The 26,179-nt window shown below is 41.8% G+C and overlaps 1 protein-coding gene across 3 annotated transcripts in view; it reads left to right on the top strand.

Annotated features, from left to right (window-relative positions):
* FSTL4 (follistatin like 4) overlaps positions 1–26,179 on the top strand; it is a 213,532-nt gene that overhangs the window by 22,107 nt on the left and 165,246 nt on the right. The window lies entirely within an intron of this gene.

The following is a 26,179-nucleotide window of genomic DNA, read 5'->3' as shown; positions in this document are numbered from 1 at the left end:
AAATAAGTATCCCCAGTGTGGAGTGCTGAAGTTGGATGTGCCTGAAGGCATCTCTCTTTTTCCACCTGAAATTAGAACAAATTGTGCTGATTTGGCAGCTGAAAAAGGTGCTTGTGCTGTTGGCTTCTGTCAGCTCTCGACTCCACAAACTTCTCGACTTTTTCCATCTAAACTGGGAAGTGTTTTAGAAGATGCTGCTTTGTCCTACAAATCTTGCTTTAGTTGCATCTTCAGCCTCTCTAAAGCACTTTTCTCCAGCTGACACAGAGCTGTAAAGCAGGACTAGTTTGCACTGGTCTTCTAAGATAACCTGTCTTTAAGAATAAGAGGACATATTTTCAGACAAATGAGCTTTTCTTAAGTATCATTAGCAGCAGCCAGGTTGAAATACACAGCAAGGTTTGAAGTCATGTTGGATTTGATTTTTTTGGTTGTTTTCAGTGGTGCGTTGTTCTTTCTATGAAATTCTACTTTTTGTGTCCAGCCACACAACTCTGGTGAAATGCTGTTGTTACAGAGAGCATTGCATAATGTGGAAGCCCCTCTCATATGGAGCAGAAGTGTGATGTACATAATTGTACGTGATATTGAAAGTTGCAAATGCACTGTAAATCCAGAATTTTCAGCAGCTATAACATAAACTCATTTGTAAGCGTTGAATAAAAAACTGGCAGTAGATGTTTCTGGTAATGGCAATATAATGTAATAAGCAAGCATTGTCCAACAAATCAGTTTATCCAGCATGTCTTAGCTATTAGAAAAATGAGGAAACTTGGGCTTTCAGACGAAAGACCCAAAGTCGGGGATTGCTTCTGGGTCCAGTCGGATTTTTGATTCATGGTTTTTGAACATGCTGCTAGTCTATTTAATATGTGTAAGAGCATGGTGCATTTTCAATTTCAGGCTTAATAGGCTTTAACATGCCATTTCTTCTGAACTGAGCTTTAACTGTAAGGCAGAGCAATTAAGTTAATATTACTGGAGCTTCAACTCACCGCTCAAATATGAGCTAAAAATAAGAGAGGAATAACCCTCTTTGTGCTCTCTTAGTTCAGGTGCTTTCTCCCAGCTGGTCATGGCCTTGGCCTGTGGAAGGTGGAGGTGCTGAGCCTGTCACTGGGTTAGCCCAGCTAGGGGGGGTGGTTTATGGCAGGGGAGGCTCTAGGGGAGCTCTGGTGGCCTCTCCTGGAGGTGACATGGGCAGTGGCTGAGGCCAGCAGTGATCCTTGCAGTGCTTAACTGTGGGGCTGTTACATTCTTGCACCATATCCTGCTCTAGCCAAAACCAGCAGAATCATAGAATCCTAGAATGGTTTGGGTTGGAAGGGAGTTGAAAGGTTATCTCATGACAGCCCCCTGCCATGGGCAGGGACACCTTTCACTACACCAGCTTGCTTCAAGCCATGTTCAAGCTGGTCTTGAACACTTCCAGGGATGAGACTGCCACAGCTTCTCTAGGCACCCTGTGCCACGGGCTCAGCACCCTCACAGGGAAGAATTTTTTCCTAACAGGATGTGAAGAATGAACTGTTCAGGTGTTTGGGGTCATAGCCATGTCCCTGGCTGCTGTTGTAGCAAGTACTCTGCTTAAGTTAGTGGTTTTCAGGGGGCCCTGTTTTGTGTGTAAATGATTCTTTTGGACTTAACATTTCTAAGCAAGATTTCATTTCAGTAATTAGCATGTGTCAGTATATTTTTAATAAGGACTTAGGAGCCTGTGAAATGATCCAGTTGTTCATGATGCTTGGGAAAGAAAAATCTGCTCTGTGTAAGGTAATGTAATTACTTTTCTAAAGGAGTTTTTATTACACATCTAACTGCACATTTACTGTACTTGATAGACCCAAATAAAACCAGAACAGAATGAATAAGCCATTTTGGTCCATTGGGTGAATAAAAGAGGTAAAGCATTTATAGAAATGTATTTAGTCAGCAGAGCTGATTGGCCACTCCACAACTGCTCCAAGGTCTCAGTAATCCAAGTTTAATAGACTTCCATAAATATTTCCTTGTTTGTCATGAGACAGGAGTTATTTATCCATGCCATGCTGCTTGCTTGTGTTTGATGAGAACTTTTGAAGACTATTAGGCAGGTTTGTTGTTTTGCACATAGCATAATGGGCACTGTGTGTTTATGAGGGGGCATGAGAGTGATCCTCGTATTTTTGTCCCCGTCTCCTCCTCATTATTATCCTTGCCTCTCCCTCATAAGTGGTATGTCTTTTTGTCATTCTTTTTGCTCTCTCAGTTTTAGTGAGGTTAAGATGTGCCTTCTTTCTACTGAATTTCTAAGTTCTGTCTGATAAAGTGTCTCCAACGATGTGACAGTCATTAGGGCTGAATATCAGCCCAGATGCTTCTTCTAATTCAGTGTAAAACTATTTGACTCATTTCAGGTAAAATGAAACTCATCCAGTAACGTGTTTTACCAGGATGAAGCTAGCATATGTGAAAAGTGATTCTGGACCTGTAGACATCAAAACTGGTTCCTTCCAAAGACATAAATTGGATTTTGGCTTTTAAATTTGTTCAGCACAGGGGACCATATCTGTTATTAATATATCTGTTCTTGGGGTTTGTGTGCACAATAGTTGTTGCAAAGGGTGAAATCTATCTTATACAGTCAGCAGATAATAGCATCAAATTATGCTCTAGCTTGGAAAATAAAAAATACAAGGAAAAAAGTGTGTTGTTTTCCATCTGCAGATTTGGAAATTTTTCAAAATGTCACTTCTTACAAGATTTCAATTTAGTTTCTCATTGCAACTGCAAAGTAGGTGACAGTGGCGTGCAGTGCTCCTGCTCTAGTTGTTTTGCTTTTCCCATTGAAATTCTATGATGTAAATTGCCTGTAACAGGATCTTTTTTCTTTACTTTTCATATCTGAATACTTTAAAGAATAATTTTTCTCTCAGTTACTGAAGTCAGGTTTTTTTATTATCCTGTTTTTTCTTTCTTCTTTACCCATAATTGTTTTTCAAAAATTACTAGTTTTCCCTAAATTATATAGTAGCCATATTTAGGTTTGAACTCCTATTGCCTGTTAAATACAGAAGTTCATCAGCTGCTTTTAACAGAATCAACATTGTGGCAACCCTTATTCCCTGGGAAATAGAATCAGTGATGCCAGAAATTGGAACCAGCCCTGTGCAGCTTCTCTGCTGTTATCAACGCGTCCAACTCTGTTGGCACCAGTGTCAATGAGGGCTGTTCCACTGCCAGAGACATTTTTATGGGAAAACACCAGTTTGTGAAAAGAGAGGGTGGCTGTGGTTTGAGCAGATGTCCCAGCCTGTGAGGTGCCTGTGTGTGCACTCCAAGATGCTGATGGGATTTCCCTGGTGTGCAGGAGTTGGGATCCAGGCTACATCTGAACACTGTGCAACGATGAAATAACTGTGTGACCCACAGAAAATTCTGATAAATGAGGAAGTACATTCTCCTAAGTCTATCATAATACTTAAAGCAGTGACCCTCAACAGCAGACAGGATGAAACCCTGAGTGGGTCTGTCAGAGTGGGGCTCATGGTCTCACTGCTCAAGGTGGCTGGATTAATGTGCCTGTTCCTGCTGCTGATTTGGGAATGAGCAGCTGGAGTCATAGGAAAGTTGGAGAGAAGTACAGGTTTTTACAGGCTCGTAAAACCAAGCTGGGTTTTGCCATCATGATGATGAACTGGGAGCCAGGGCTGCCGTGTGTGTGCTGGACAGAGGGCTGTAACAGCTTCTAGTGGGATGGGGGTCTCAAAACCAGTAAGGAGCAAGTCTTTACTGTAAGGCAGAGCACACGGATTAAGTCAAAGCCCTTACCAGTACATTAAATTATCCAGAAAGCCCTGACTGCTCCTCAGTACTACAAGGTGTCCCAATTAGAACTAAGTCTTCACATAAGGGTATCAGTAAAGGAGCAGAGACAACTATTTTCCTTTTGGATATATGATAAATGCTTCCTGCATGGGGAGGTTTGCATTTGGATGACACCCGTAAGTATATTCCAAACAGGTCAGCTGGATTAGAGAGAGTGCTAAGTGATCATTTTTGATGAGTCACAGAGTTTGTATTATCACTGGAACATCTTAACATGTCCTGGGAAGCGTGGAGGTGCTGGTGAAGTAATTGGGTTCTGAATGAACTTCAAAATGATTTCTTGATTGACTGTGAGACAATGCTGAGCATTCCTCTCTCACCCTTTTAATGTTCACCCAGTATAAATAACATCACCAGAACAAGTCCTGCCTGATCTGATTGTCGGGCATTGCAATCCCCTCCTCAAAGGAAGCGTGTTCATCAGGCCTTGTTTATCACATCTGGGCTGTGTTCCCTCTGACTAGATGATCCCACCATCATTCACACATCTTTAACTGAGCACCTCCTAGTATTCTAAAACAAATAATAATTACAGCCCTCTGTCTTTCCTTTCACCCCTCTGCCTTTCCAGCAGAGAGAAGCTCTAATGTGATTATTTCTCAGGATGCTGTTTGTTCACTGGAGGGTGAGAGGCTGTTCTTGTTGCGAGAACGGCACTGCTGGCCTCGCTGAACACCTCTGCACAACACATGGATCTCTCTCTGTTTGGGAAACCTGTGGGATTATTTTCGGTTTCAAATGTCACAACAATTAGTATTTGGAATTACATAACTGAAACATGTTTTATCGTACTCATTTAACAACAGGAATGATGTTGAAAATCATTAAAAGTATCCAACTTATTTTCCTTTATATCCATGAGCTAATTTTGACTCGGTCCTCTACCAGTGGAGTTTCCATTTCACTTTCCTGATTTTGCAGCAATAATTTTCAGACTTTCCTTGAACCAAACCTGTTGTTCATTCTTTCAGCGTGTTCCCAGGGGACGAGAGGATTTCTGTCAAAACAGCAGAACAATTCCTTTCAGGAAGCTAACTGGAAGCAGGGAGGAGCAGGGAGGGGGCGCGCGGCTCGGTGCGCGCGTGCCGCTGTTGCTGATGTGCTGATCAGCACACGGCTGGTGTGAGCAGGGCTCTCCAGGGAGAGCCAGCTCCAGCGGGAGAGCCATTAATATCCAGCCGTTCTGGCAGTGGGAGCTAAGCATAGTGCACTTATTTAATTTAGACATTAAATCTCTTTCTTAGCACAAACAAACACTCCTTTGCTGGCTTAAAATTCTCCTCGGCCGCTGTGCGGATGGAGCTTTTGTCTGTGAGGGTGCACTTTTGCGAAGGGCTTGGAGGGGAATGTGGTCACAGACATATGGGATTGTTAAGGTTGGAAAAAGCCTCTAGAATCATCGAATCCAGGCATTAACCTGGCACTGCCGTGTTCCTGGGAGCTCTCCCAAGTTCTGAGCTGACCCATGCTGGCTGGTAACTTCTGGGGTGAGGGGTCTGCATGTCTTTGGTGGCTCCAAGGGCTTTAGGTCATTAAGTAGTTAGGGGTGGTTGGTCAGAACTGCTCTGTTGGGTTTGCAGTTGAAATAAACAGGCAGAAACTTGTCGCAGACAGGTAGAGAAATTATGAAAGCAAGGCCTGATTTTATGAGGCCTTTCTTTTATAATTTCTCTACCTGTCTGCGACAGAAACTCAACCCCAAACTAGATGCTTTTAGCTCACTTGCAAAATCCCATCTCCAATGTGTAAACAGGTACCCTCTAGCATTACTTATAGGTGAAGTGTATTTGAGCAAGAATAAAATGAGCTAATAATTATTGAAACTGGGATTTGTGCTGGCTTAAATACAATGAAGTTTTTAGATTTTTTGGTTTTTTGGGTTGTTTTACTTCTGGTAAGACAGGATGAGTTCAGATTTTGTCCTGTTCATGAACAGAGATGAAGCTAAGTATTGTCTAGATCTTCAGTGAAACAAATTCCTCACTACTTGATGCAACACATGCTGCAGTAAAAACAACATTTAGTTCCCACAAATACCACCTATGTTAGTATTTCTCTTTAATTACTGGAAAAATTGCTGGTACTACCCCTTTTTCCTTCAGGCAATGCCATATGACAAAAAGAAGGTCGGAGGTTTGTAGGAACATATGCATGAGCTACAGGCAAAGTTTTCTAGAGCCAAAAGGGTTGGGTTTTGTTTAACAAGATTCATTTAGTCCTTGAGAGAACACACAAACTTTCCTTTTTAAGGTCAGCTAAAAATCTGTTTTCTATGCTGCTAATTTACCAGGCACTAGAATATGAAGGTCATGGTTTGTAGGGAGAAGAAGCATCTTTTACTAGGCCAGCTGAGAGAGAAGGAAATGTGGGAAGCTGTTGAGCACAGGAACTGTTCATCAGGTCTAGAATGTTAATGGCAACTGTCAGATAGTGAGTTCACTCCCTTTATACTTAAACAGAATTTGTTGGTTTTAAGCTTAGTGTAAACACAGTCTTTTTACTTGCCATTGGAATCTAATGATGTGTGTTGGTCAGCTATTAAGGTGAAAATGGCTTTCAGGTTTCCTGTTCTTACTTTCTTTGGGGTTTGTGATTTTCTTGTTTTGTGGTTTTTGTTTTTTTTTTTTTTTTTGGTTTTTTGTCTTTCCTTTTTGAAGGAAAAATAAAGATAACTTTGAAGAGTGTGTCCTGTGATGCCAACTGACTGTAGGACTTAGATAAGAGTGTGGTTTGACAGCAAAAGCTTTGGAGGTACACTGTAATGGGGGGATGACAGTGGAGTCTGAGATGGGCATATTACCTTTTTTCTTTATTTACTTCCTAGTTTACAATTTATATTTGATATTTCGGAATTTTCTTGGTGGAGGTGGCATGGATGGGGTGACCCTGCTGTGAATGTCCCCTACAGTCCTGCTCTGAGTTCGTTCTGTCCTCTTGAGAGTGGGGCCAAGGTTTCCATCTGTGTAGGGGTGATGTGTGCCATAAGGAATGCTGCTGTCTTCATGCTGTCATATGAAATGGTTTAGATTGCATATTAGGAAAAGTTTCTTCACTGAAAGGGTTGTCAAGCCCTGGCACAAGCTGCCCAGGGCAGTGGTGGAGCACACATTCTCATGGAGAGATTTAAAAGGCATGTGGATGTGGCACTTGGGGACATGGTTAGTGGTGGGTTTGGCAGTGCTGGGTCAATGGTTGGACTCAGTGATCTTAGAGATGTTTTCCAACCTAAACATTTCTCTGTTTCTATGCTTCCATGTGTGAATGACAGCATGGGGGTTGCAGCTGAATGCCCAGTGTATGGCACAATCTCTGCATTAGCTGTCTGGGATGTTATTTTGCCCAGAGCTAGACCTTAATTGGGAGCTAGGTTGTTAGAAATTAAAATTCATGGAGCAGATACTTAGACCAGATGACGTTTGTCAGGGTGTGATGCTGCATTCCCAATCCCAGCTCTCTGCCTGTGGGTGCAGCTGGGCTGGCCAGGCTGCCAGCTGGCACCAAGAGCTGAGGGCTTTAGCTGCAATTCTCTACTTCTTGCACTGACACCTCGGTCAGGATTTAACAGGAATTAAGTCTGATAGAAGAAGTTAAAAAGTAATGATCACTTTTTCAGTGATGCATTTTTCCCCTTAAGATTTCCTTCTTCTGCATCCTCTGATAGGAAAAAACACATGAAAACAGGGTTCACTGGAGTGCAAACATCAGCAAAGCTGGTGTGGTTTCCGAGATAAAATCAGCTGAAATATAGTTATCATAATATTTAACTTTCTAATACTACCACAAGTGTCAATATCCTCTAAACTGATAGTCATGATGTGCCTTTTTCCTTACAGAGTGTTAGTGAATCCTTTTCTATTGACTCTGAGCTCTAAATAATTTAAATTGTGTGCTTATATTGGGAAAAAAGGCAAGAAACTTTCAGTAGCAGAATATCCTGCAGCACTGGAGTGTAGCTTTTAGCATTCCTTTGGTAATTGCTCTCTCTTAATTTGCAAGAAAGATGTGACCCTCTGAGTGAGATGGGCTGGTATTAGTGTGATATGCAGTCCCACAGTTTTTTGTGTAATTACATACTTATTTGTCTGAAAAAGTGAAGTTTTTTGACATGGTGAGAAGAAAGCTCTCCTCTCTAGGTGGGACTAATGTGGAGCATATTTTTAGTGTATCACCTGAAGGAGGAAAATGCACAGGAAGGAGCTTCTGCTGCTGTTTCTTGCTGTTGTTTGTATTCTGTTTTTAAGATTAGGAGTACAGCAAAGCGGCTGATCATTGAAGGCCATGAGCCAAGACCCTATCCCTGACATGTCATGTCTTACTAAAGCTTTTAAAGGAAGCAAACCAAAACACCGTGAACTAGACTCTCTGGGTGCCCGAGAGGCTCCATTCTCTATTCTGGTACTTCTAGTAGCAGAAGCAAAGAAGAAATTTTATAAAAGTGACTAAAAATAGTCCTATTGATTCCTGGAGCTTAGTTAGTCTCAGTGATTTCTCTACACAAACCTCATTCAGTTGCTATTTTCTGCCTTTGTCGTGATTTCAGTGAGGGAGGTGTAAAGGAAAGGTAATACCAATTGACCTAAATACAAGCTGTAAGTGGAAAAGCAGGCATAGCATTGGGAAGAGCAACAGAGAGATGCTGGCTGCTCTGGGATGCTGCTGCTCCAGTGCTTTATCCTGTATCAGCCCTGCTTGTGCTGAGTGTATGGATTTACTGGGTTGTGTATTATTTCAGCAATAAGCTGCTTTACTTTGTCAAGTCAGGGTGTAACTGATAAACCTGTTGTTTGGTCTTAATGGTTTTAGACACCCTAAGATGTATCTTGACTGTTTTGAGTCTAATACCTGAGTGACTTGGATGCAGTAATAATTTAACTCCTAGTCACACAATTTTGAAAATAACAGGAATTCTTTGTATATTTATATTGACTATATGTATGTTCTCAGATGGATTTCAGCATTTTATATTGAATTTTATTGGATGTTGGGTTTTACCCTAAAAAGTCACTGTCTTATCTTAATCATAGCAAGTAACCTTTCTCATGTGTGAAATGGGGATAACACTGGGTAAACTTAGAAATGTTGCGTGGGGTGGTTGAAGTATTTTGGTCTCTTTAAAATAAAGCTGTGTGCATGTGTGCCAGCAATGTACTTTGCTTTCTGCCCAGGTTCAGTTGATGACACTTTGTGAATCAGTAACAGAGCCAGGTACAGAAAGCTGCTAAAATTACTGATGGGTTGGGGCCACTGTGATAGTTGGGTCAGAACTTGCCTGGTATTGATGGGTGGGGTATATTCAAACCCTATCAATCAGCAGCATCCCTTGCAAAGTCTGCAGGACATCTCTCTCTTACTGCAGTTACTGAGACCGGAGGGGTGGGTAGGCTGTCACTCAGACTGTTGTCCCCCACTGATGGATGTGTAGAAGGAAAGGCATGTGACAGGACCACGATTTGCCCATCAGAAGCCGAGGATGGGGGACTCTGTGCTTGGTGAGGGCATCACCTGCTGTGCTTCTCTGGCCCCTTATCCAGCAGGGCTCCTTTCTGCAACACAGTTCACCTGCGTTGCAGGTGATAGTGTGCCTGATACTGTCAGATGTTAAATATCAAATTATTTGGGGACATGACATCTTTGGGAACCTCATTGAAATGTCTCTGGTTCCCACTGCACTTGCTCTGCAATGCTGCATCACGTGCAGGTGGGCAGGGAATGAATTTTTCAAGTCTCTTAAGAGCGAGCTTCAAAGCTTTTCTCTGGAAGGAAACTTAATGGCTAAAGGAAAGTTGATGGGATCCCCCTTGAAAACAGCAGCAAAATGAAAAGGCTGCCAGGGACTCTGCTTGCTGCCGGGGGGAAAACTAGGAGGGAGGTGCAGGAAGGTGAGGGAGATCTCAATTTCTATCCTGTAACAATTAGAAAGGGCGAGAGGGAAGAGTGAGTGGAACAAAAGGGAAGCAAGTACTTGGGAAGACAAAAGCCCCAGGTCTAGTCTGCTTTACTAGCCTAAAACCTGATTGAATTAGTTATTCATGGAGGTGAGGCAGTGGCTTACAGGATGCTGGGAGATGGATTTGCTTTCTGCAAAAATGGTTTGCCAGGCAGCTGCTGGGGCTTCTGGTGCTTTCCAGTGCTTTTCCTGTGTGCCTATTTGGAGCCAGTGGGTTTCCTGTTGAAGAACTCAAAAGAATAAAGCTTGACATCCTTAGATTTGCTCTAAAGGGAAACATAGGGTGTTTTAGCATGGCGTGCCATGACAGATACTGGCATCCTTTCAATGCTGAAATCTTGCTATGTGCTCTGGTCCACAGGGTATTGCTGGCCTCACTTCTGCATGGAAAACTGTCCTTCTGCCCCAAATTTCCCTGGAAGTCATGGCCTCCTTCCCATGATCCTGCAGCATTGCTGTGGGCAGGTCTGCTTGCTGAGGTGCCTTCACTGCCCTCAGCCCATGCTGCTCACTGTGTCTCTGGTGGCAGCAGTGGGAGTTGTGTGCTTGGCTGTGTTTGCAAATTTGGCCTTTAGCTGCTTGCTCTCCCATTTTGTTGACGGCTGGAGAGATCATACAGAACATACAGAGGGATGCGGCTGTGTGCAGTGAATAACAATGAAATGCCTGGGTTGTGTTGCTGCTTGAGCACGGTTTGAAAGAGAACCTTCATGGTGTTTGTGTTCAGAGCTTCTCTTGAAGCAAGGGCAAGCTTAAAAGGAAAGAAAAAGTGTCCAAATTTCACATCCCAGCCACCATGTCCCAGAGCAGCACCCCTCTGGCTGTGAGACATTGCTGTGCCCCTTCCAGAAATCCTCCCTACCTTTAACAAGTAGCACTAAGGGTGCTGGAGGTGAGTTATCTTTAGAGGAGAACTCTGCTGTCAGAGTGGGTATGACTGCTCTGTTTAGCTGTGCTGAATTATTTTGGATAGTTATTTCTGTGGTATGACCATCCTCCAATGACTCTGTAATACACAGCTCTGCAAAACAGCTCCTAAGAGGTGTCTCTGGGGAAGGCAGTGCTTTCCATTGAGAGATGAGATTGCAAGGGCTGCACTTACCTCCCTTAAAAACAAATAAACATTTCAACAGCATGAGATAACTAAGTGTCATCCTGGTATTTTGTAACTACTTTCTTTGAGTAGAGCGAGGCTTTGTTAATACTGTAGTACTGGAGCAATACTCTGCAGCTGACATTTGCAAAATCTCTTTAGTTTTGTATTTCATTATTTGAACAGATCTCGCTCAACCCTAAAGGTTTTGCTTTAGTAAAGGAAAAGCAGATGTGTGTACATGTGATCCAGAGTTATGAAAGAATATGGGTATGCACCCTTGCTTTTTTCTTTCCAAAAGGAGATTCAGACAGGAAAAAAAAAGGGTCTTTATTTCATGGCCATTTGTGGTCCTCCATTTAGTTAAACCAAGGGACCCCAAATCCTGGGAGTGCAGGAGCCAGGGAGCCTATGCATGCATTTAGTGTAAAGGCAGTACTGCTTGAACCAGGAAGGCATGGCAGCAACCCACTAGCTCATCCCATTTGCAGTACTGACTGTCCTGGATTTTGCTCCTGGTTGCTTACCTGTAGGAGGTGAAAGCAGACTGAAGCCTTTACCGATTTGTCCGTGGTCATGGGGAGCACAGTAAAGGGCACATGGTGGCATCAGCAGGAACAGATCATGAGCACAGTGCTTTATCTAGAGCTAGTGAAGATTTTACCACAAATAACTCATCCTTCTTATCTCTCCCTCAGCCTTGCAAAATGTATTTCACATACACAGTGTCTCCCTGCTTGAGCCAGTTATCTGCCTCTCAACAGCTACTTATTCTTGCAAAGTACTCTATTACTGCTTGGATTTGATTTTTATGTATATACAATCATTTTGCTATTGTGCTGCCTGTGTGTGGATGCAAAACTGCCTTAGCTCCCTGCACTCCATCTCACTGCAGTATTGATGTTGCTATACATGGTGGTAAAATTAATGAAATTATGTTCTCTATTTATGAACTAGTTTATTACTTTAATTATTTATTGCTACTGCAGCTAATTTGATTTAGGCAATATTTAGTTCTGTTTCAGTAACTTCATTTTAAAAACAAGCTGCTGGTTTGAATTCGTTGGCATTAAGAACCTGTTATTGATTAGTTTGGCCTCAAACTGTGTGATGAGGAGAGTGGCTGTGTGCCATGCTAAGCCTTCAGCCCAGAATGTTAACAACAAGCTGCACTTATTTTTCTGGGAGTATTTCTTTGGAAAGTGTATGAAGACTTGTAGGTGTGTAAGGAAAGTCAAAGTCTTTCAACAATTTGAGCTTATCTTTATAAAAGAGAATAAAGAATGCAGAACTGAATAACTGCAATACATCTCCCACTTTTGTACCTCCATCAGAGTGTTCAAACATGCCCTTTACTACAGCTTTTTGTTGGGAATTGGTAATATCACCTGTAGTGGTGACATTCAGTCTGCTCATCTGTGTATCTTTTCAGTTCTGCTCTCCAATTTCAAGAGCTTAATTCAAAACCTATTAAAGTCTATCATAAGGGCTTCCTCTTTCACTTTATTTCATGCTGTAGCTCCAATGACTTCCTGGCTTTTCTCTGTGTCGCCACTTTCTGCTGACTCTTCATGATTTAAAGATGAAGAGGTTAAATGACTTCTACCATCTCCAGTTACCTGTGATGAAGCTCAAGGGCTACACTTGAGAGCAGAAAACAAAGGTCTTGTTTGTAAATTAGAGTTCAAGGTCGGTTTGGAGAGTGTTCTTGAGGGGTAATCCTGCTTTCCCATTCATCCCATAGTGACTACCTGTATTTGGTGACCTGTCCTGCTGTGACCCTGCAAGGCTATGTCCAGAGGTGAGGAAATTGTCTTGAAGACTTTAATGCCAATTCTTTTGCTGTACAGTAGTTTCTCTGATCACAGTCATTCTCTTTGGAAATGAAGGAAGCCAACATGGTCCAAAGGTCTGGGGATCTTTTCAGGTGGTCAGCCACAGCATTGGGTTTGCTTACAGCCCGCTTGAACGTGTGCCAGTTCAGCTCTCTCCTGTGACCAAGCCAAGGAGGCAAGGAGGGGGTGCTGCTGCCCAGCCAGTGGAGGCCGGGGCTCTGCTCCACTCCATGGTTCCTACACTGAGTCTGGAAAGCTGCAGTTTCAGGTCTTGGCCTCTAATGCCACATGTGCTTCCCAACAGATATAAAATGCTGTGGGTCCTCGTGGTTTTCTTCTCTTCTAGAGATGCATGTCATCCTTTTTTCTGTTCTTGAACTCTTCTGTGGAAAAGGGAAGGACTGAGGGAGGCTTTTCTGTAGCCTCCTTACTCTGATTTGTATCTATCATGTTTTGGCACCAATAACATACTTAGGAATTATCAGCAAAACCACATTAAACACACAATCTTCACTTAGAACAACAAAACTAAACAGAAGAAAGAAGTTCCCCTCACCAGATCCAACCATAATCCCAGCACAGAACAAAAAAAGACAAATTACACAAAAATACACCCTTGGACCCTTCGCTGCAATTATGGTACAAATTTCCTAATGTAATTCTACTTAATATGGTTCAGTGCTTGCTTTGCCCATTGTTTCTCCCAGTTAATATCCTTATCTCAAAGTCCTCATGACTCTGCAATTCTTCATCAAAAAGAGAATTGTTGTGGTTTGACACTGGCCAAACTCCAGGCACCCATGAAAGCCACTCACTCACCCTCCCCTGCCACAGCTGGGTAGAGGAGAGAAAAAAAAAATTAACAAAGGGTTTATGAGTTGAGATAAGGACTGGGAGAAAACACTCTTAAGGGCAAAGCAGGCTCAGCTCAAAGGTACAAAGTGAATTTATTGCTATCAGAATCAGAGGAGGATAATGAGAAGTAAAATAAGTCCTTAAAAACACTGTGTGTGGATCTCTGCATCCCCCGTGGATCATCCCCAGGGGCTGCAAGGGGGCAGCTGCTTCACCATGGACTCACCACACCTGCAGAGGAATCTCAGCTCTGGCCCCTGGAGCACCTCCTGCCCTTCCCTCTCCACTGACCCTGGTGTCTCCATGTTGTTCCCTCACATGTTCTCACCTCCTCCTCTTCTCTGACTAGAAGAAAAACTGCGTATGTCTCACTTAATTTGATTTTCTCCTCAAATATGTTATCACACAGGAGTTACCAGCCTCTCTCACTGGCCCAGCCTTGGCCAGCAGCATGTCCATCTTCAGAGCCATCAGGGATTGGCTCTGCTGGACATGGTGGAAGCTTCCAGCAGTTTCTCACAGAAGCCACCTCTGTGGACCCCTGCTACCAAAAACCAGTCTGTGCAAAACCAGTGCAGTATCCTTTACTTATTCTGTACAACAGTGTGTTGTTTACAGCATATGTAGTGATATTAAACAGCTGCTACATCTCAAGGCAGAGGTAACTGCAGCAGTCCTGGAGAGCCAGTGTAAGCTCACATCAAATCCCCATGGATGAAGGGCTCTATTAAAAATGTAAAATCATTATCACTAATCTTGAAAGTGGACCAATGCATTTAACATATATGATTATAAACTTTGAAACAAGATGATTTCATCTGGTGGAGCATCTGGGAATTGTTTTTTCATTATCAGGTTTTAGAGAGTGAAAAATCTTCCTGCTCTCTCGGAGGATTTTGTGGGATTAGCTGCTGCTGTTTGCTGTGCATATTCCTGCAAATGTTTGTATAATTATGTGCATCTCTAGTTCACTCTGCATTCTTCTTGGGGGGTTTTGCACAGCCTTCCCCAGTGATGTGCTGGGATGGTTCCCTTCAGATAGCAGGGAAAATAAGGAGAAGCTTTTCCCATGATGAGTTTGAAAAATGATCTGACAATATGTGCAGGAGTTTACTGATGTGGCAAAGTACTTTCTTGTGCAATCAGTTTGGGAATAACCATACTGACTCAGAAAAATCACCTGATAAAGTGATTTATATGAATGATATTTTCAGTATGAAATGCAATAGCAACTATGCACTGACACTTTCACTGAGGGGTTGTGAATTCCCTTCTAAACCCCTGACAACAGGTCCCACTCTCCAGCCAGCAGCTCTGACCGCACGTTTGCAGAGGTCTCTGGTCCTGGTGATTGAAAATTTTGCATACGAAGAAAGTGCTTTCTCAGTTGGATTTTAAGATAAGTAGTACAGACAGGCAAAAGTCACTATGAGAATGTGCTTTTATCTGATAAGGACTGCTTATCCCAGTATGGATTTTCAAGCTATAAGGCTATTTGTTATTGTGACCAAAACTGATCTTAGACTTTTCTGTTAGAATAAAGCCCAGTAAAGGCAAAACCAAGGCTTTTAAATTTAAAATGAATGCAGACTTCATTCATTTAATCAATTTAGCTGCCTGGTTGTTGCTCCTCATTTTGAGAAACTTTACTGGAAAGGAGATTCAGAAGAGGAGACAAAGAGGTAAATAGTGTGAGAATGGGAAGGGAAAGTGGGTACTTGGAGATGGTGCAATTTCTACACTTGGCTGGGATATCAAGTTGGTGTGTTGAAGAGGTAGCAGCTTTTTGGAAGTGTGGGACCAGGCAAGTGTAAAAGTGGTGGAAATGTTTTGTAATGGAAAATGCTCAAATTCCTACCAGGGAAAGGACCATGGTAGGCTTATAATTTTTTCCAAAAATAATCTACTTCTGGCCAGCCAAGCATGTTTAAATTCGATCAGTGCATAAGGCTCTTAAATCACATCCTTTCACAGGATGTTTTAAGAGTATTACAAGTCTTTCTTGAGATGTTGCTTTCCTGTTTCCAGAGTTAAGAGGGGAGATACTGATGAGGGAGCAGGCAAAGCAAGGTTGCTTGGGAATAAGGATACTCCAGAGAGTCTCAAAGAATAAAAGTTCAATGGGAAGTTTCTCCCTGTTTTTCTTGCATAGAAACAGTACAGTACAAGCAGAAAGAGTGGCAGAGAAAAGACAAACTTGTAAATAATATGAGCAATACTAGCATATAAAAGAATTTGAGCATATGACCTCTCATAATTTCTTGCCCACATTTGAAAGACACCTTAAGGCTTTACTGCAAGGTCTCAGCCAGTCTCAGGTCTTGGTGTCTTAAATCTTAATGACCTTTTCACAGAGAAGATGCGAGTAAAATGGAGTCTTTTTGCAGACTTTGAAAACTTAATTCTTTTACAAAGGTAAACTTAATTAATAGAATCAATTGACACCTGCAGCTGAACTGGCTAATAGATCCTCTTTCCTCAAATGTTTAACCCCTACTGATTGATACTATTGTGCAGTCTGCTATAGCATCCCTAACTTTGTTCAGCCATGTGGAAGCCAGGGGTTTCTTTTGTAAGAGCTCAAAGTTTGGACTTAATGATCTTGGAGGTCTTTTCCAACATAAATGATTCTGTGATTTAACTGTAACATCAATACCAAGTACCAAATCTCCACTTTTCCTTGGAGATAGGAGTGTTTAAGATGCATTTCTTACTTTTCAATGAGGCAGTGTAATTATCAAACCTGATTCCACTGAGCACATCTCTGTGGCTCCACATGGAGTCATTCATTTCTCTAGAAAAACTATTTCAAATCTTGTCAAAGTCAGAAACTTAGGAGCATGTACAAAATGTGAAGCAATTCAATGATTTAAAACAGAGGAGCTCCTGTTATGCCTCTTGCTTTACTTTTAAAGCAATTCCATCAAAAGAATTTGAAATCAATGACTTTAAACTCCTCTGTGCATCCACATGTCTCAAGGAAGGACTGGGGATGTTGCTGAAAATTTAAATAATGACTTTGGAAACCAATAGCAACATGAAATGAGTACATTTGTCAGTCACTGCAGTCCCTGTGTGTGGCAGGAAAGTAGGCTTTAAAATACATCAGGTGAGGTAGTGCCCCTTGTGACATTGCACACCAAGTTGTACTCCTCTTGATAAAGGTAATTTCTAAGGTTTTTTTTTTTTTTTCCTGTTAGCACAAAACAGGTGATTAAAGTCAGGTGAAGTTTTGTGATTGTACAGTGGCTTGGATATAACTTTAAAACATGATGTTTAATAAAAAAGCTCAGAAGTAAAAGGGGATGTTAATTTTACTTGGTCTGTAATATTGCAGCAGTTATGTTCAATCATTTGTGAGACAGAAGGCTGTAAAATACATCCTGTAATGAGATTACAGTAAAACCAAACATCATCATCAATAAAAAAATCTCACTATTTATTTACTGATCTCTAAATAAAGTGTGATTGGACTAAATATGATGGAAGACATTTAATTAAACTGAATGAAGGAGCGTTGTAAACATCACATTGCAATGAAAACAGAAAATTAATATGTTGGCAGACCACATAGTTAAGACTCCAAAATGCATTTATAACTCTGTCCTTTTAATAAATGTTTCAATATCTCTGTGAATGCCTTCAAACTGATTCAAGGATGTCCAAGTGCCATAGTACCCTGCCCAGCCTCTGTTAGGACTCTTGTCCTTCTTATTTTCAGTTAAAACATTGCAAGAATGTTTTCCATAAGGAAACCTGGCTAATACCCACAGCTCCATAAAATGAAAATACGGCTTGCATTGGAAGGATTAATGAGTCTGTTGTCACAGATGTCAAATGGTTATGGTTGTGATGGCAGTAAGTCTTTTTTCTGATGATTGCTTCTTTTCTCTTTTTGATATTTTCTGTAAAAACATCAAAATACATTTTAATTGATCCAGTATTTGCTAATATGGTTCTGCTCTGTTCTTCTGTTTTATTTTGAAATTGCTGGATCCAGAAATGAGGATCCTATTCCAAGAAAGGAAACCTTGTCTTATGGTGCAGGTCCTGCTAGAGGTGTTAACCTGGAACAGCTGATGAAAGCCCCAGGCCTTCTGCCTTACTGCAGTAGAGTTTGCTACTTTTATCCACCATGCAAAACTACTCTATTGCCTCTATGTAAATCCCGCCTCCTTTTTTGTGTCTTTTTTTTTATTTTTTTTGAGGTTGATCTAGTCAGTCATGCTCAGACTCCAGTTTCCCACTGGACAAGCTGTTGTTGTCCCGTGGCTTTGCAGAATCACCACAGAGATGCTACATAGGGCACCCTGATGAGTGTGACTCTTAAACACCTCTGCCTTTCACACTGGGAACGAAGCTTAAGTTTCTTTGCTCTTTTTCCAACCAGAGCAGTTCCCAATTAATAGGAAGCCCATATGCCATCTGCAGACCTGTGTTCATCAGACATGTCAAAATTCCTTATTGCATACAAAATAGATACTGTGAGTTTGTTTTCATGGGAGAGGTGTCAGAACCGTCAGCATACCAAGCTGGCAAGTACTGACTTTGTGCTTTTGGAGGACTTTCTCCATAAAACAAGGTTGAAAGGAGTTGAGGTTGGAACACCAAGTGCACTGCACAGACAGATGAAACCAGAGACCACTGAAAGCCCTGTCTCTTGAAGTGTACTTTATGATAGAAGTGCATGAAAATCCCTTGATGCTCATCCTCATCTACAATGGTGTAAATGGAGCTTTGAATAAAGCAGTGCGACACTACTGCAGTCCCATGGTTTTATCATCCTTTTCCCATTATTTCTACTTCTTCTGGGGGAACCAGACTCATCCTTTCTATTCTTTCTCTTGTTTCAGACACAGAGTGTGCAGGATGCTGCCAGGACGGCATCGATGTGTTTGCAGGCTCACTGCACTGTCCTGCGCAGCCTCGCACGCTCTGCAGCACAGATAGATCTTGTGCCCAGCAATTAATTCCTGTTTCTGCACTTCCTTCCTGCCATTTTCCTGGACCTGGGCTGAGGAAGATGTGTCATTCCTGGGGAAGCTGAGAAGCATTACTACTTGTTTCTCTCTCCTTATGTATTTAAATGAGTTGGGAGCAGAGCTTTTGCTCCCAACGTAGCTCTTGACATTTTATCAATACTGCCTTCATTAGAAGTTCACTTCTGTTCATTAAAGTTCCCTTTTTTAGATGTAATGTGTCGCTTCTGCCCAAGGGAGAAGGAAGGTGTCTGTAGGAGTGGAGTTGCTGCATTATTTTGATGTTCTCGGTTCACAAAGAAATGGGTGATATCAGCACATTGATGCTCCCTTCCCATTGCTGGAGCTGATTCATGTTCAGATTAAAACTCCACAGGTTAAGAGCCCTCAGCGATTTCGACTGGTACCAGCCATCTGAGTTTGAAACTGTGGGTTTTGTGGAGCCAAAGCATCCTTCTCTTCCCTATCCACATCTTCCATTTGACTTGCCAGAAAGCAGCCATGGATATCACTTCACCAAGGCCAGGTTTCAAATTCAGTACATGTTTGTAGTGGAAGGTTTGTTTAGAGTCATGTTCTTAATGAATGTTGCTTAAATCCAGTCTGTGAAACTTTGCCTCATGCTTCCCGTAGTGTCTTTTTTAATCTGGGCATTAATGTGGTGTCCCACAGGCTACTGAACTACTAAGGAAAATTCTAGGAAGATATTCAGGCTTTATTAAAGGCTTCAAGATATGCTACATGTTTATAGCTGTAAGGGAAGATGTAGTTTCGTTTCCCTAAAACATAAAGCTGAACGTGGAAAATTGGGTAACAGCCTCTTACCAATAAAAACTTCCATATTTGCACTGCTCTAAGGTTTCCCATTCTGTGCAAAAATGAGCTATTGGAGGTAGGTGATTGATCATCCCAAAATGTAAAACAGAAATAGCAGGTCCAAACTGCTGGTAATATATATAAATACTTGAAGGAAGGACCCAGCTTTCCTTGCTCTCTGATTTGACTATGCCTTGATTAATATTTATTAAGTTATTATAAAAATTCTTGGTGGCTTCTTGAGAAACAAATATAATATTAATGTTGGCAATTAACCCAGTTGTTCTACCATGCAAAAGGTGCAATTTTCCTCTTAATGAAAAATTTAGATCTGCTTTGATCATTTGGAAAGCATGAAGTAAACTAATGAAGCAACTTCAGGACATGAATTCCAACATTCTCACTAGGTAACTACATAGCATCATTCCTTGTAGGCCCAGAGGATCTAACTATAAACTCAAAATAGAAAATCACAGAAGAAATTGTAATTAATTTTGTAGTGCATTCAAACAGCTGGAAGGAATTGTGTCAGGCTTGAAAGTGTATCATTTATTCTCTTTGCTGATGCATACAGTCTCTTCCTTCTCCCTGAGAGATGGTAACAGCTCTCCAAGTAAGTAAAGAAGCTGGCATATAGACATTTTCTAGGGCATTAATAGAGTCAAGCACAGAATCAAGATATTGATAAAGCAACCTGCAACATGTGCAGAGGATGTTCGGGTGTGCATTGTAGGAAATGCTGTGGGGGTGATGAGTAACATGCCCAGGGTGTAGATTCCTCTGGTGAGAAGAAAATCCTGTTTGGGCTGTCCTAGGGGTACCTGAGATTGGTGACGAGTTGGGGGCTTAACCTACATGTTGGTTTAGCATAAAAGTTAATGTCCTTGAAAGGGAAAAGTGGATGAAAGGGTAAGATGTCTGGCTGAAGTGCTCCTCATGGTGCTGGCACAGAGCTGCAGCTCAGGCAGCCTGTGAGCAGCTTCAGTTTACTAGTCTGGGACTTCAGTTGCCAAAATCCCTGCAACAAAGCCAGGCTCTGCTCTGTGTAGCTTAAACGACTCCTTAAGAAATTTATCTGCTGCATCTGTTCAGGGGAATAAAGGGATGGTAAATCACAATGGTGCTAATTAATTGTTGTGGAAAAAGTTTGTATCACTTTCATAGAATCAGCTTGGAAGGTTGGAAAAGACCTTTAAGATCATCAAGTCCCACCATCAACCCAGCACCACCACCGTGGTCTCCACTCAACTATGTCCCCAGGTGCCATATCCACGTGTTTCTGAACACTTCTGGAGATGGTGACTCTCCCACTTCCCTGTGCAATCTGTTTCAATACTTGAAAATCTTTTCCATGAAGAAATTTTTCCTAATACATAGTCTAAACTTCTCCTGGTACAACTTGATGCCATTTTCTCTCGTGTTGTCACCTGTTGCCTATTTTGCTTTATAAATCTTTCGTTCAGCTGCTGAAGTAATACCAAGATCTACCAGGAATGAGGAGCATTCATATCCATCAGCATTTGAGGGCTGTGTTTATTTAGAAAGCTTTCAGGAGATACACAAATTATTGCTGCTGTGAACCTTGCAATAGGGCTGTGAATGACTTCTTTTTGAGATCCAACTGAATCAAGATTGTTAGAATTAATAAAGGAGACATGCAAGCACAGTAAAAAGCTTTACAGGCAGCTTCCAACACTCATGGAGAGCAGCAGCATCAGGTGAGCTGAGATGAGCAGATGAAGCTGTGATGGGAGGACCTGCAGTACCCAGCTGGAAATGTGACCCAAGGAAATTGTGGGATTTGTGCTGGAAATTGGACCCAAGGCATGGTGTGACTAGGAGCCACCCGGACCAGTACAGGATGGAAGAGGTGCTCATCCTGCAATTCATTCCTGCTGTCACTGAGCCTAGAGGGAAAAGTCCCGCCAACAGAAACACAAGGCTGAGGTGACAAGATAGGACAGAGGAACAGATCAAAGAGTGTTCTGTAAAGTTCATCAAGTTCTGAAAAGGACAACCCATCCAAAGCCTTTTTTTTTTTTTAATACTTCAATATGTGCATCCATGTGTATAATTGAAAGAGAAAGGTATTAATTACATTCAGAGAAAAGTGCCAAGATGTGTTTTGAAAAGTATTCAAATATTTTGATAAGTTCTGGAGCACTTCAAGGGGTAGCTTTTTTCATAGCTTGGTTTGATGTGAAGAGTATCTCTGCAATGTGAAGGAAATTTTATCTTGAAAAGGCATTTAAGCTTATATTGGCTCAACTGTCATTTTCATGCTAATAGGTTATTAGAGGCTGAGTTAAATTGAAGACAGGAAACCTTTAGGGTCTGTTTAAGGTATCATAAATATGAATACTGATGTCTCTTCATGTCACTATTTTTATTAAGGAAAAGAACCAGAGCAATAATTTATCGTGTAAAGATCTTACTAAAAAGAATGATTAGGATGTTAGGTTTATTTTGTGATATTTTCTGCATTCTGGAAGTTAATGCACTCGGTGCTGTGGTCTCACTCTCTGTGCTTTCCTTGCACCAAGGTTGCTGACACAAGCCTGACCAGTGGAACCTGTGCTGCAGGAGGTCTGGCTGTGCACTGAGCCTCGGGAGTGGGGAGGGCTCAGCCTTGGGAATCTCTCCCAGAAAACCAGCAGGGAAACTGTGCACACCTTCTGCAGAAGGTTTAATATGTCCCCTTGCTTTGCAGTGTCAGGATCCAGCAGTGTCAGTTATGTGACATCTGCCATCCACTGTCACTGGGCATAGTGGAATTGGAAAGCAAAAAACACATCTTTAGAGACAGCTGAGTCTTACAGCATTAGTAGAAAATGTGGTATGGAGACCTGTTCTCTCAGCTGGCAAGGACAATGTTTCTGTTTGCTTCTGGTCATTAATGTTTTTCTCTTGCTTCAACATGGAAAAAAATCCCAAAGTCTAGGCACCAGAATAGTTCAGGATGAGAGAAGCAATCCCCATGTAATGCTTTAGGTCATGATTTCCAATCTCATCACTGTGCCAAGAACCCAGTTACTATTAAGCACTGAATTTTGATGAGATGTTTATGCACAAGGCTGGGAGGTCAAGTCTGTTGTCTCAAAAAATCAAATCAGCTCTCCTTGCTATTGTCTGAGTCTTGCTCCTCCATCATCTTCTGGAACAGCCCAAATTAACAGTTTTGATGATATGACACGAAAATGTGAAGGATTTAGAAGGATTTGTTCACTTTGGCTGCATATAGAAACTTCTTTGCATGAAGGAAAATGTTCATTAACACCATCCACACAGCAATTAAGGGTAGTTAATATTTACATGGCATTTTGAACGAGCATGGTGATAAATTCCTATATGATTTTCCAGAGGTAAACTTAATGTGAAATCCACGAATAAACAAGTCACAAACAAAACAAAGTGAATGGATATTAGCATTTTGCATCCCTGTCCCTTCTGTCGTTTACCCTTCTTGTTCCTGCTGTATTGCAAAGCAAAGGCAGTGGAAGTTGGGATTCTACATCAAAGAAAGCTTCTTGCTCTTTACTCTGATTTTTTTTCTCCATATTGACTATGCTCTGTCTCCTAGACTTAAACTCTATATTAATGGATATTTGTCCATTCCTCCATAAATAGATCATGTAGGTGATAAGTAGCACTTTGAGAGTGTAGGTCTACACACTCAGCAAAACTACATGCAGGGAGACTTGCCAGAAGCAAAATCAATCTGGTAAACTTTGAATATTTCAAAGAAGTTCAGTACTGCGTAGGAACAAAGATGCTGTAATGCACTCAAGCACTTTTTTGGCTACAAAAGCATTTCTGGTGAAAAAATAGCACTGCTCAAATATTCAGAAGTAAAGAATGCCTCACAAAAATTAATTGTTAAAACGGCTGGTTTCATCCCTCTAATAATCCATCTCAGATGCGAGGCTTTGATAGTCTGCAAACTGTTGTAATTTGACTCGGCTGCAGAGCTTCAAGGAGAGGATTAAAGCTTCACCTGTCCAGAATGCATTCCCAGCTGGCTGAGTTAGTTGGGCTTTAGGAGGTCCTGGCAGTGCCAACGCCAGCGCTGCTGCCAGCGTAGCTGTGCTCCTGCAGGGACCTCAGCCTGGCAGCGTGTTTCCAGGCCAGGGAATCTGCATGTCCTGCTGTGGCACGAGTGAACCTGCTGCTGCAGTGTTCAGCTCCTGCAGGGTCCGTGCTGTGAGTCCAGCAGAAACAGGACCTGAGCGGTGCTCGGGTGCTGGGCCCCAGGGATGAGGTTCTGGCTTGTGGCCAGAGGGATTCCCTTTAGTGCACAGCCAAGCTGATGTGCTGTACATCTCCGAAAATCTCATGGAATTTTATTTTCGGTTTCTTAAAAGGCCCTGTAGGTGTTCTTTAAAGAATCATTTTTGTTCTTTATTGGTCCTTAAGCTTTGTTAAATATCAGCATCCTTTAGGTCCATGATGCACAGGAAACAGCCATGAGCTCTCCTGTCCTTCAGCAAAGCTGTTTTTGTTGTATTTGAAGAGACATTCCTTTCTCTCTCCACAGACTACTGCAGTGTACTCTGGTTGGGGCTTTAGGAGAGATAACAGGGAGAATACATTACCATGGGTTTATGTTTCAATTTAGGTGTGATAGAGGACATTGGTATGCAAATCTCCACTGTATTTTTACTGCATAAGTAATGTTCACTGCTTTTGTGAATACTCTTTTCAATCTTTTGTACAAGTTCTTAGTTGCACAAAATTTTAGTAATAGAAGGTATTTAAATCATCTTTTGTACAAAGGGTTTAATTTTATTCCTTATATTCTACTGAATGTTTATTGGAGAAGACAGAATAATTTTGCAGACTTTTCCAAATTTCATTGGAATAACATTAGCTTACCAAATGCACTGGTTTTGGAGCCTTTCCATGCTCATCTCCCTTTCCATACAGCTGTATGCATCTTCTCCCTTCCTATATCCAATGAGTTTTCAGCCACAAGGGATTAAATCATTCCACTCACATGGCTTCTGCTATTGCTGTCTAGAAATTCTTGGCTGTGACACTTTGACTTGTCCCTCCAGCTTGCAGGATTCCCAGGGAGCCCAGCAGTGACCAGCTCATATAACTGTATAGATCTGCAATTGAAGTAGTTTCAAATGCAACTAAACACATCAGGAAAGGATGTGCATAAACCCTCTGTGTTTTTACTGTCTTTTTTTTTTTTGATGTTTCCTTGTCAGTGCAGTTGTATTGTTCTGAAATGAGTTAGCTTGACCCTGAAAATGCTGCAAACAAGTCTCACTCATTAACCAGAGGTGATTAAACAGTGGCAAATAGATGCCACAGGCTATCAGGTTTTTGAAGACCGTGGGGAAGTAGCTGCTGTACTTAGGAGAATTTTCTTTGTCAGCACAATGATGAGTTTTGGCTCAATATTTGCTTGGAAACATCCTGATCTGGTGCAGAAAGCAGAGTCACCCACTGGGATCATCTTCACTGATGAGGAAACTAATTCTCCATCCACCAGTTGTGCTGTAAGGAAATCCCAGTTCTCTGTGTGAGTACATGGAATGGTTTGGGTTGGAAGGAACCTTAAAGATGTTGTTCTTCCAACCCCCTGCCACAGGCAGGGACACCTTCCTTTAGACCAGGTTGCTCTGAGCCACATCTAACCTGACCTTGAACACATCCAGGGACAGAGCAGCCACAGCTTTTCTCTCCTAGTTCTTGTTTCCAGGGGCAGGACCCCTGCCCGAATTACAGAGGAGGTGCAACACAAAAAAGATCCTCTCTAATTTTTTCATCCCTCTTACCTATTTCCCTTTTTCATTAAGAAAATGCAACAGTTCTGGCAAAGGCTGGTGCAGCCTCATCTGATGCTGATGGTGTCTGACACAGCATTAATGTGGAGTCAGACATTAAAAACAAGGCAAGTAGCATTGATTTGTTGTTTTCCAGGTTTGTTAAGTTCCTTCCGATTGAGGAAAGGGATTTAAATATAGCTTGGCAGTCTGGGGGGAATACATACAACCAGGAGTTGTGTTTCCACAAACTTAATGGTGACACCCCCACACTACTTCCATGGGATTCTGAAATTATTATTAAGGGTGGGACCCCAGTAATGCTTCCAGAAAAAAAAAAAATATGAGGGGTAGTTTTCCTTGGGTCTCAGTGATCCTTATGGGTCCCTTCCAACTCAGGATATTCTGTAATTCATCATGGTAGGTGTTATATGCAGCATCTGCTATCCACATTCATGCTTTAACTCCACTGTCATTAAATTCTGCAGTTTACAAATTGTAAATTTTGATTTGTATGTGGGGCAAAATGCAGCTGAAGGGGAGCAGATGTATTAAATGCAGTCTTATATAAATAGTTGCACTCTTATATAAATTCTGCACTCTCTTTGAAGGCACTGCTGGTGCTGCTTTCTGCCAGTACCTGAGCACTGAGCTCTGCTGGGCAGGGGGTTGTGCTGGGGCCTCCTGGAAGGGCTGTGATCTCCAGGTGTTCTAAATGGGAAAGGCACTGTAAGGATCAGGAAGGCAAAGCCTTCATGAGGTGGTTCTCAGACAACTGTGTTAGCAAGAAGGGTTTCATGAGTAGAATTGCTAAAATTTGTGGATTTAAAAACTCCAATTTTTTAAATACATTTTTTTTTGAAAATAAAAAGTGAAAGATGTTCCAAAGTTTCCTTTTTTGTGCTTCATTTGAAGGAAAAAACCCTTTTTGCCATGTAACCTGCCTACACTGTGACTCCTGGGGACCTGGATCAGACAGATGAGTGTGATGGGACTCAGGTGTGGGTGGGAAC

Source organism: Anomalospiza imberbis, chromosome 15 (genome assembly GCF_031753505.1).
Source record: "Anomalospiza imberbis isolate Cuckoo-Finch-1a 21T00152 chromosome 15, ASM3175350v1, whole genome shotgun sequence".
Classification (NCBI taxonomy): domain Eukaryota; kingdom Metazoa; phylum Chordata; class Aves; order Passeriformes; family Viduidae; genus Anomalospiza; species Anomalospiza imberbis.
Note: the sequence above shows the minus strand (reverse complement) of the source record. Positions and strands in the feature narration are given on the sequence as shown.